Source organism: Lonchura striata, chromosome 18, assembly GCF_046129695.1.
Source record: "Lonchura striata isolate bLonStr1 chromosome 18, bLonStr1.mat, whole genome shotgun sequence".
NCBI classification, from domain to species: Eukaryota; Metazoa; Chordata; class Aves; order Passeriformes; family Estrildidae; genus Lonchura; species Lonchura striata.
In genome coordinates, this window is record NC_134620.1 from 9,862,366 (window position 1) to 9,873,320 (window position 10,955).

Here is a 10,955-nt window from a genome sequence, read left to right on the forward strand (position 1 = left end):
GAATATGCAGCTGAAGATCAGTTTTGTGGAAGAAATATGTGGGAGTCTACAAATATCTGGAAATCATAAAGGTAAATATTAGTCTGGCATTAACATATAGAAGGGAAGGCTGAATTTAATGGAAAATGAAAATTACATTATTTAATCATACTGGTTTCTGATGTCTCCTAGTAGGCTGGATTCTGACTCAGTTACAGTAAGGCTAAGACAGAGATTACAGTACAATTGCACCAAATTCACCAGAATAAGTGAGTTTTGAACACTGCCTTGTTGTGTTGCATTTCTACAGAGGCTGAAGGAGTAGATTAATCTGAAGCTCTAAAAACAGCTGCAGATTTACAGCAGCCGTAGAAGTTGTGTCAAGAGTATTGTTCATACCTCATCAGGGACCTGCAGAAACATAATTCCAGCTCTGGTAAAATGTTTTTGTCTTAGAAAATGAGTGATCCTCCACTCACAACATCAGCTCTTGATCACTGAAATGAGACACTGGATTAAGTGATGGAGTTTGCAGTCTGCTCCCTAACTTTCACAGCCAGCTCCCTGCATCACACACAGAGCAGACTTTAAAACATTTAGGTGACATTCATACATGGGAAAGCGCTGGTGGGAGGTCTGAATATTTGAAGTATTGGAGCATTGAGGTTATTCAAATAACTGCTGGAGCAGTGTGGCATTTAGCATGGCACACTGGAGAGGAAGAGTCACTTTCCATGTGCTTCCACAGCCCCGTCATAGTACATTTTGGATTTATTTATGCCGTGAGCCACTCTATTGATTAATAGTGCTGAGAGATTTAACTAGACACTGAATTATCCTGGCAGGTCAGGTCTGAGATGTTTTATTACCTCCCCCCACCCCTCCCTGCACATACACACCAGCTTACTGAACAGACATTGTGAATTATTGAAGGTGGCATTTTCGTGCACTCAGCAAGGTGCTCTGGCAAGGGCCTTCCTGGGTTCCCATGGCATTTTAGTATCAAATGCATTTCAGCTACTGGCAGAGGGCTCTGGGCACTAAAGGCTGTGCTCGGTGTTCAAATCTGTTAGTGCTCACATCAAGGATCATTACCTAACCTGCCTGCCAAGCAGCTGATTATATTAAAATGAAGTTTGCCAATAAATAAGAGTCTGCAAATCCACCCAGAGCAGTCTGTTTTCAGGCTAATTGGGAGCTATTTTTTGCCAGAACAAGTACTGCTTGTCCACAAATCAGCAGGTTTCATTGTGCAGTTCCTTACAAGATGTTGTCTCTGTCCTGGTTGGGAACAGACCCGTTCTCACCACCCTCAGCTTCCCTCCACAGCCACTCACACACTTTGGTGTGTGCCATCCATGGGGTCCCTCGTGTCAGTCCTGGTGAAGCCAAGGTTTGTTCAGGGTGGGATTTGGGCCTCACTTTAGCCCGTGCTCTGGGATCCCCTCCAATGTCCATTCAAGTCAACAGGATCCTCTGCAGGAGCTCTGACACGCTCAGCACCAGCTAATGACACTCCATGGCCAATACAGGGGAAGCCTCCAGGTTTAAGGACGCTCTCTTTTCTCTAGCAGAGAGCTGAAATTCATGGTCACAAAGAGCCCTTCAGCCCAATAAAATCTTTCCAAAGCAATCTGGGTGGACAGTGAATTCACCTTTATAATGTTTGGCGTCTCCATGCTTCTCAAAAGCAGCCTTGAGACAAAAGTCATCAAGGAAATCTACAATATTATAAGACTGCAATGACTTCCCAGAGAAACCTGCATCTCTCCTGTTATGAATCAGAGGCCTGGTTGCTTCTCCTTCTCGAAGAGGTGCCCATTTAAGAGCAGGTTTAACCCCCTTTCACTGCTGGATTGCAGCAAAGAGCCACAGAAGAATGCAGGCTTATACAACAGTCATTTCTTCCTTTCTGTTGTGAACCTGAAAGGTCAAGGACATGCACCAGTTTAAAAATAGGATTGCCAGGCATTTTCTTTGCAGCTGGGCTCTTTCTGGGGTTTGGTGCATGAGCATTGCTGCCCCAGGAGAAGGGAGGCACAGCCAGGAGCACTGTCCTTCATTTGGGATTCCTAACTGCTTCCAGCAAGCTTCCAGCTTTGCCTTGGGAAGGAATTGTTAATAAACTTTCCTCTTTATGACTAACTGGCTTGGAGGTGTCTCTGTTTTCAAGCAGACCAGTAGCACATACAGTTTTAAGCAGGCATTGTTCCAGCCAGGGCCTTACTCATCCAGTGTAAAGCTGGGCAGAAATGATAGCTTCCTTTATTTACAGATGTGTAAATAACAGCAAGGAATGGCCACAGGAGATAGGACGAGGCATAAGAAGCTTCAGCAGTCATGAAGGAGATCTCTCCCCATGCTGATGGGTTCAGGAGGGGAGCAGCCTGCTCAGATCACTGCTAGAGCCTCCCTGGGACAGGTTGGGCAGGAGTGACACAGTCAGGGACAAACTGTGTCCTTGGATGTGTCTTGGACAAGCAAATTGTGTCACACCCAGCTCTTTCCCCCATTCTGTGGTTTGTTTTCAGTGTTTTGGTTTTGGGAAGAGGCTGGAAGTTTCCCTAAAAGCCCAGGATGAGGAGTTAACTCCAAAAACAGGCCTTGAAAGTTATCATGCTAGTAGCACTCCTATGGATGCAGAGAACAATCACTTGAGAAAAGAAAACCTCGAGTTCTTCCTCTGGACCTGTTATCAGTTTTCTCAAGTGACAAGGACAGGCTGCTCACAGAAATGTGAAAGACAGCACAGAAGCTCCTGCAGTGAGGCTGGACACTGCTGGGTGCAGCAGCTGAGAGCTGTCCCTGTGTTGCAGCACTCCAAAGCAATGACTCCTTGTATTTGTGCATTTCTAGGAAACCAGAGAGACCATTCTCCCACATGAAAGCCTGCAGCCATTTGTGGCATGCAAGAAAAGCTCTAAGTGGATCATGAGAAAGATTTCTTTTGTGTTTAGTGCTCTCAAACACATTTTTTAAAATTATATTTAAAAAACCAACTACTCTGCTAAGACATAATACCCAACCGTATCTATACTCCAATACTTATAACCCCACAGCAAAGGAACACCTAAGGGCAAGGTGATTATTTGTAATCTGATATCTGTTGATTTTTTTTTTTTTTATTTTATTTTTTTTTTTTTTTTTTTTTGTGTGTGTGTATTTTTCTGGACTGAGCTCTCTGGTCCACAAACTCACAGAGCAATTTCCTAGAAATGCAGTTTAGCTGAAGCACTTGCCTGGGACTGAAGGTCTCTAGCCTGACAAATCAGAGATGCATTTCTGAGAAGTATTTAGGTATTTCAGTCCCCTTGCTATCTCTCCCTTTATCTTTGATTTTTGTAGCAACTAATGCAGTAATGGTTATGCCCAATTAAAGATCAGAAATGTACACAGGTCAGCATTTGTCATTTATCCTTTGTCAAGTGCAACAAGACACCACCATTAATAAAAGCAAATATCTGAATAAAAACAAGAGAAAAAAGGCTGGGCCTGTTTTTTTTAAATTCTTTGTCCACCACCATTGCTCTCTCCAGAACTAGGTACAAATAATGAGAATTGTTCTGCTAATAAGCCAGGTTAACACTAATATTTCCCAGTAGGGGGTTTGGGGTTTATTGATGCCCTGCAGTGTTGCAGGATGCATTTGTGATGTCCATCCAAGCATTGGGAAGGCACTTGACCAGGTAGTACCAGGCAGCAAATTAATCCAGGACTGTGATGGCTGTGGTGCTTTCCCATGAGTCATGAATTCATAGTCAAATATTCCATGACTCATGGATTAACCTAACAAAGCCCAGAGGGGAGAAAAGTTATTGGGTTATTGGTTGACAAGAGCCTTTTAAAATTAACATGGCATAATAAGCAGGATACCAACATCCTCTGACTCGTGAGAAGCTTGTCAGGAAGAGTTTAATGTACTCACCTATTACCAAGGGACCTCAGCTGGGGTTACATAATTAGGAGGGGACACTTTTTGCAGCTTCAAGGCTTGAATAGCAACATCAGTATAATCTGGTTACAGAAAGCAGAACCACATGCAACAAGCTATTAATACCACTTGTGTTTAATTGCAGTTCCATTCCATTCTAGTGCAAATAAACAAAATCAGACAAATACATGGAAACCAGAATGGAGACATAAGTGAACTACAAGATAAAATATGGTAAACAAGGTTATCTATCTCCTCTCCTGCAAAAAGGTTATGAACTTGTTAACACTATAAAAAGAATGGTCTGACCCCATGGACAGGGCATGGAAGAGAGGGTTTGAACACACACTTCCAAAGTCCTGGGTGCAGTTGTGCTCCCTGCTTTGCAATGAATTTTCTGGGATACTCTGGGCACCTCCTCATTAGCAACAACATAATGAGAATTAAGTCATGCACAGACTTCTCTAACCCCTCTATAACTGTCCCTCTGTAAAATAAGGTGAGTGGAATTGCAGAGTAGAGAAACACAATAAAATTGTGGGGCCAGTAATCAACTGCAGTAACAGAGGCCATAGGAAAGTCTGAGATCACACAAGTATAAATTTCTGAGGAACACAAAGGAATTGGTATTGGAAAGCTTGTCCACTGTGGGACTTACAGGAGATAGAAAATGCTCCATAATTTTAATGTGGCATTCAGTCTGAGCCTGACCCTTCCCATATCCAGGGCCCTAAAGGCCTGTCTGAGTTCTCTTTTGTAGACATAATATTACAGATCTAAGCCTGGGGAGCAGTGTAGTACATTTTCCATTCAAAGCATAACATTCAGTTTGGTTTAGATAAGGTATTGTATATTTTCAGCAATACTGATTCTGTGTTTAAGATTTTCTCCTTCAGAAGCTATATATGATAGTTAAAGAGAGAAAACCAAAAAGCAAAAGAATAGAATTTAAATGGCAGCTAGGGGAAGGAGAGAAACACTGGAACTATTTTGTTTTAAGAAAACTAGTTTATTTTTAGTGACATTATCCTGTGTCCACAAGACTAGGCTTTTAGCTAACTTGCTTTAGATTTCAGATTTTTCGTTGAGAATGAGATTTTTCTGTTAACAGTCTTAATTTTTTAAACTAGTGTATATCTTTCATTAAAAACTCCAAGTGATTAATCATCCTCGGGCTGTATGTTTTGAGACCTTACTCAACCATTTTCAATTTACTGTAGCACCCATATGGGAGCTTGGGGCCTCTCTCAGCCAGATGAAACAATTCTAATTACACTGACTTGAGCCAGCAGAGGAGCTGGCTAATGCCAGCCAACATACTTAGGAGGAGAATCAACTTGAAAGACGTGTGTAACATCAATTTAATGTGTCACAGGACATGAAATTGAGGCCATGATAAAGAAGAAATCTGCTGATGTCTGTGTGAGCACAGCCTGTTGTGTAAAGCACAGAAGAGCCATCCCCTGTGACTCTGACACAGAAAAAGCCACTGGACATGGGTGAGAACAGCCACAGCAAGGTGCACACTCATTCCCTGTCACACCTGCATGTTCATTCTGGTCATCCCGGGTGAGGGAGAGCTGGGAGGAACAGGCTTTGAGAGATGGGAGGTTTAGTTTGCTCTGACAGTGAGCTTCAGAGGAAGGTTTCTCACATTTAAATAGGATGCCCCAAGAGCACTTAAAGAAATATGAATAAAAAGAGAAAATATACCAGAAACAATGGAAACACAAACATTGCCAGGCACTGCAAGTCAGCTCTGTCACTGAGGATGAGAACTGCCACCCACAGACCCACCCACATCGAGCCAACCTGCCTAATTTGATCAGAGAAATTCTTGTGGTTGGATTCCTTTAGTAAGACTATGCACAAAGAGGTCCTGGAGCAATTTATACCATTTTAACAGCATAAATGTGCTCTTATCTGAATCATAGAGGGTCTGCTGTTACACAGCAAATCAAGTGTGCCCCGTGTCATCATTTGGCCAGTTCCTCATGACCCAGGAGGCACATCTGTCTGCATCACCCAGGAAATGTCCTGCCTGGCCCCGGCCAGCTGCTTGGCATGGGCCATGTGAGGGCATCACTGCAGCACGAGTTATTGAGCATCCCAGCTGAGAGCTCCTGAGCAGCACACCACAGCCCAGATTTCTGCTTCTCCCTAGCCAAGCTCCTTCAGCTGTTCAGAACAGACCTGCAGGGCTGGGCTGTTCCATACAAACGCCTCCTCACCGGAGTGCCACGGGTTGCAAGCGGGAATGAAGAACCACTGGGCTGGTGGACAAGCCTGCCAGCATCCCTGCCTGATGGCTTGTCAGATGAGAGGGGAGATGAAAAACTGCAGGAGAACATAAGACATGAAAATGTGCTTCAGATTGACAATGAACAATGATTGCAGGTACTGTTAAACCTATTCTGTAGCTACATAAAGTGACCAGCTTATACATTGCTGGCTTACATACCATCTGCTTTTTTTTTTCCTCATTATCCAAAAAGAAAACAAACTCAAGGCCTCTTTGCTGTTTACCCTCTAATTTTATTAAAGAGTAATACCCCTTATCATGTATTTGGCTGTAACAGGTTTGTATTTTCCAGAAAATTTCCAGCAGAATTCCTTGAACTGATTGTAAGAACTGTTATCAATCAACTGATTTTAAATAGTGATGCACACATAGCCTTGGCAAAGGGTTTGAGACCTACATTTCATTTTTCTCGAAAAATAAATATATAAAGTAAAATTCTCTCCTTGTACCCTTGACCTCTCCCAGCTGCCAGTAATGAACATTCAAGGGCAGTAAAGGATTTATCCTCTGCTACCCACTCTTCAAAAGTGTCAGTCAGTGAATGCTAGGGTTAGGCTGTGGTAATGAATTGAATTTAGGCAGTTCCAATGTAGACCATATGGATTCTATCCACCTTCTACTCTCTGGAACATCTACATACTTTATTACAGCCCAGCTAGGCGTAACTCCCAAGTGCCAGCCTGAGCCCAGAAGCAAAACAGGACAGAGCACTTAGTGAAACAGGCTGCTGGGAGGTTCCTCAGCTTTATGTGATCTCAGAAGTGACCTAAGAAGGAAGGAGCTTAAAGAGTCTGCCCAAATGGATCCTTCCTGGAAACAGCAGCTGAAGCAGACTCAAACAGTGCTTCTTTTCTCTGCTCTGTGTAATGAATAGGATAAAAAAGGAAGCCAGAAAGATTTCTGACATGATTCTTTTCTGATTTTGTTTTTTTTCCTGAAACTTCTGTCACTTTTGATAGCTTTTCAGTTGCCCAAAGTAGATGTGACTTAGCTTCATGTTATAATATTAGTACTGTCTGCTGTGTAACATGAAACACTAAAGATATCATCCAAAGAGAAGGTAATTATAGGGAGTATTTATATTTAAAGAGTCAATCCTTAAGGTTTCAGGGCTAATTAATTCCTGATAAGAAACTTCTGAGTGAGAAAGCTTAAGGTAGCACTAGCAGGGAACACCAAATTTACTTGAGAGAGCAAACAGAATTTGTCTGGCATGTTGGTATGTGAAATCCCACAAGGCTGGATTATGTCTTTCCTTCCTTTATCCCAAATTTTGAACAGGCCCAGTGACACCAGACCAGTTTGTTGTCCTGAGCTAGCTCACACCTGGAGCTGTCTCACCATTCTGTTCCTGGGTTTACCAAGCACTGAAGCCCAGCATCTTCTCAGAATCAGAGATCTGAAGTTCAGGAATTAATTTGTTAGCAAACATCTTCATCCCCTTGGTCAGCTCAGACAAAAAGACGTTCAGTTCCAAGTAAACTCAGGCCTCCATATGGCTTTAAGCTTGGAACTTTGCAGAGGAAAGCAGCTCTGAAATATTTGTGTGCAGACTGACAGCTTGTGTCCCAGGCTCTGGGACAGAAATCACCAACAGAGCTCCCAGAGTTCAGAGTGGAAATGCTGTTCTGCATGAAACTGCACACAGAGACCAGGCACTTCTCATCTGGCACAGGGAAGATCTGATGATTTTTTTTTTCTCAGCTTTTTTTTGTGGTTTGTTTGTTTGTGGGTTTTTGTTTTGGGTTTTGGTGGTTGTTTTTTTTTTTTTTTTTTTAAAGGCCATATTTCAATCACACTCAGCCGTTTTCCCTCAAGTTAAAACCCAACTGTTAATTGTAGGTGTTTCATCTTGGTGAGGTTCTGAAGCTGAAACCAGCTTCAGTGGAAATCCCACACAGCACACAAAGACTCTGCTGCAGTCTGTCATTTATCGCCTGAATGGAAAGAGTAACAGCCCAACACAAATATTTGGACTTCTCTTTGTTCCTGGCAGGACCCTTGAAGCACACACACACATGAGCAGATTGAGTTTGGTTTTGTGAAGATGGGAGAAGCAAAAGAGAGACAGAGCTGGGTGTGAGCCAAACCAGCACAAGAGAGGCAGAGGCTGCTCCCAGGGCTGTGCCCAGGTGTGCAGGGCTGGAGCAGCAGCACAGGGAACTTTATCACAGCAGGATAAGTGGATTCCTGGAGCCTTATCGAGGTGTACATCAAGGATGGTTGTTGATTATTAAGAACAGCACAGGGTGGAATCTCCCACGGGTAAATCCTCTGTCTGTGGGACTGTGAGCAGAACTGAACCAACCATCTTTTGCTCCAGATCTGAGCAAAAATCTAGACCTGGACCTTCTTCAAAACTGCTCCAGCCTTGTTACATCCCACTTGACCAGAGCAAACCTTTAACCAGACAAACAGCACCTTCAAAACAACAGCATTTTCCTGTCCTTGTCTCAGAGTAAGGGCAGGACCACTGGAAAGCTCAGCAATTCTGGCTGCACAGCCATAGATATGATGTCCTACCACTCTCACATCTGCTGCAAGTTCAAATACACAGCTGTGGTAGGGCCAGCTTCTCTTTGGAAGCAGTAGCAGAGTGCTCACCTTGTGTTTGGTGCTCTGGATACTCATGCAAGGTGTTGCCCCACCCTCAAAAAGCACAGGAGGAGATCAGAGCCCTCCACCGCCAGCAGAGCAGGAGGCCACAAGGAGACCTGGTTTCACTGATAACAACAGCACCATTTACACAGCCCGTGGAAAAACAAACGGTCTGTTGGTTGATATGCCTGATTCCTTGGCTCATGGCCCAAGGAGGGAAGCTTGGGAGCACTGAGGAAAGGATTCAGAACACAGGCCTTGAGTCAAACACCCACCACAGAAGTTTGTGAGCAGGGACCTCTACTTGCACCAGGACTGAGCTGAGGAGCTCCTATAAAGCACTGTCTCCCCAGCTGGCTGCTGCTCCATTTTCCTTCCTGGTGCTGGATTTCACCAGCAATCACAAGGGGCTGCTTGTCTCCAGTTTGGAATATGAGACCTTAGTGACATAACTTGTAATCCATATAAAAGGCAAGATTAGAATTAACGTTTAATATTTCTCCTACTGTTCACCCTGCCCTAATCCAGCATTGTTTGCCAAATACTAAACAATGCTAACTACTGCATTCAGGCCTTTCTTCTGAGATTAAAACAAAAATTAATCTGCTCTGCAATCGTGGCTTCAAGAAGCAAGAAGTGAAGGAAAAAGTCCAATAGCAACACTCTCTTTGCTGCTCTGTGCATAGCAATGGGCTTAACCAGACACAGCAGCTACACAAACTGTTCTGCTGCAGTGCTGGGAACACCCAAAATATCTGTCTTCAGAAGTTCAGTGCTATGTTGGGTATTCCTGATCCATGTTAGAATTATTCCTTAACATTTACCTTAGCTCTTCACATCCCTCTGTGCCAGCATGCTTCAGAGCTGGGTTCAGGCAAGGTGACTGCAGGCAGAGAACAATGCAGCACTTTCTCTTGGCAATCTTCCACTCAGGTACAGCCCCGGAGCTCCCCTGGGCACACCTGCCTGGCCCAGCCCAAACAAACCTGAGACAGCGTGGGCAGGAGCACGCTCAGCTCTGCCTGTCAGTGCAGCCTGCTGGCAGCTCTCTGCTGGTTCACCCACAGAGACACGGACAAGCAAGTGGGGAGCAGAGTGGAAGAAAAACTCAACACTTGTTTTGCAAGGCTCGGGATAGCATTAGAGCCCTTCCCATGATTTGGGAGCAAAGCAGCAGGGATGCTTCTTCAGAGCTGGTTCAGCAGCTCCTGCAGGTGTTGGTCAAGCCCATTTCTCTTGGCAGCCTCCTATAAGGACCAAAGAAAACAGGAATTACTGAAGGATCAGCATCTCTTGGCAAGTGTTTCCCAAGTCAGCCTGTACCAGTCTTCAGACACCCATGAAAGGAGAGACATTACCCAAATGGCTTTGCTCAGGGTCTGCACAGGTGCCAGCTCACCCAACTGCTGCCACCTCGTCCTGCCCATGCCAAAGGCTCTGTAGGAGAGGGCAGAGCACAAAGTTCTGCACTGATGGTAACATGGAGGGAAGGACACCTGCACCAGCTCCCAGCAGGGTGGACACCAGCAAATAAGCAGACAGATGGCCTTTGGCAGCATGTTAAAAAGCATTTCCTAATGAGAAGCAGCTCCTGCTGTGGGTGCTGGAGCAGCACTGGGACCTTCCATCCCCCTCTGCACCAAACACTGACACCAGGTCTGCTGCACATCTCAGCAGGGCAGTGACAGATGAGTTGCTGTGACAGAGCCCAAATTCTTCCATCACGTCACTGCTACCTTGTGTGACCCAGGGGGTATGAATAGCAGCTCCACTACATCTCCTGCCAGAATGAAACTATTTAGAGACAGGTTCCAAGGGCAGCCATGAGCTTGCTTCCCTGGCAGACTCACTGGGCAAAGAACTTTGAGAGGTAGGGCCCATCTATACCCCTGAAGGAGGTGAAGGCCAGTAGGGACATGACTTCATTCCTATAAATGCAAGAGGTGCCAGATGTTTGGAATGTGATTTGTAGAACAGGATTAGCATGGGTCCTGCAAAGCTCTACTCACCCAAGCATGGATTTTGCTTAGAGGGTTTCTAATCCCACTTGTTTATCCTGGTTGTGCATGATAATGAAGGTGTTCCTGAGCCAAGAGAGATGAAGGAAGGCATTCCTCATGAGCTACTCCCTCTCTACCTGCAGAG

General features: G+C 44.5%; 1 long non-coding RNA gene across 1 annotated transcript; it reads right to left on the reverse strand.

Moving 5' to 3' along the window:
• Positions 1-9,906: 9,906 nt before the first annotated feature.
• Positions 9,907-10,458, reverse strand: LOC110478147 (uncharacterized). Its single transcript, XR_002466716.2, has 2 exons — positions 10,169-10,458; positions 9,907-10,057 (listed from the first exon to the last, which is right to left on the reverse strand). It is a non-coding gene; the product is annotated as an uncharacterized LOC110478147 (long non-coding RNA).
• Between the last annotated feature and the right edge of the window lie 497 nt (positions 10,459-10,955).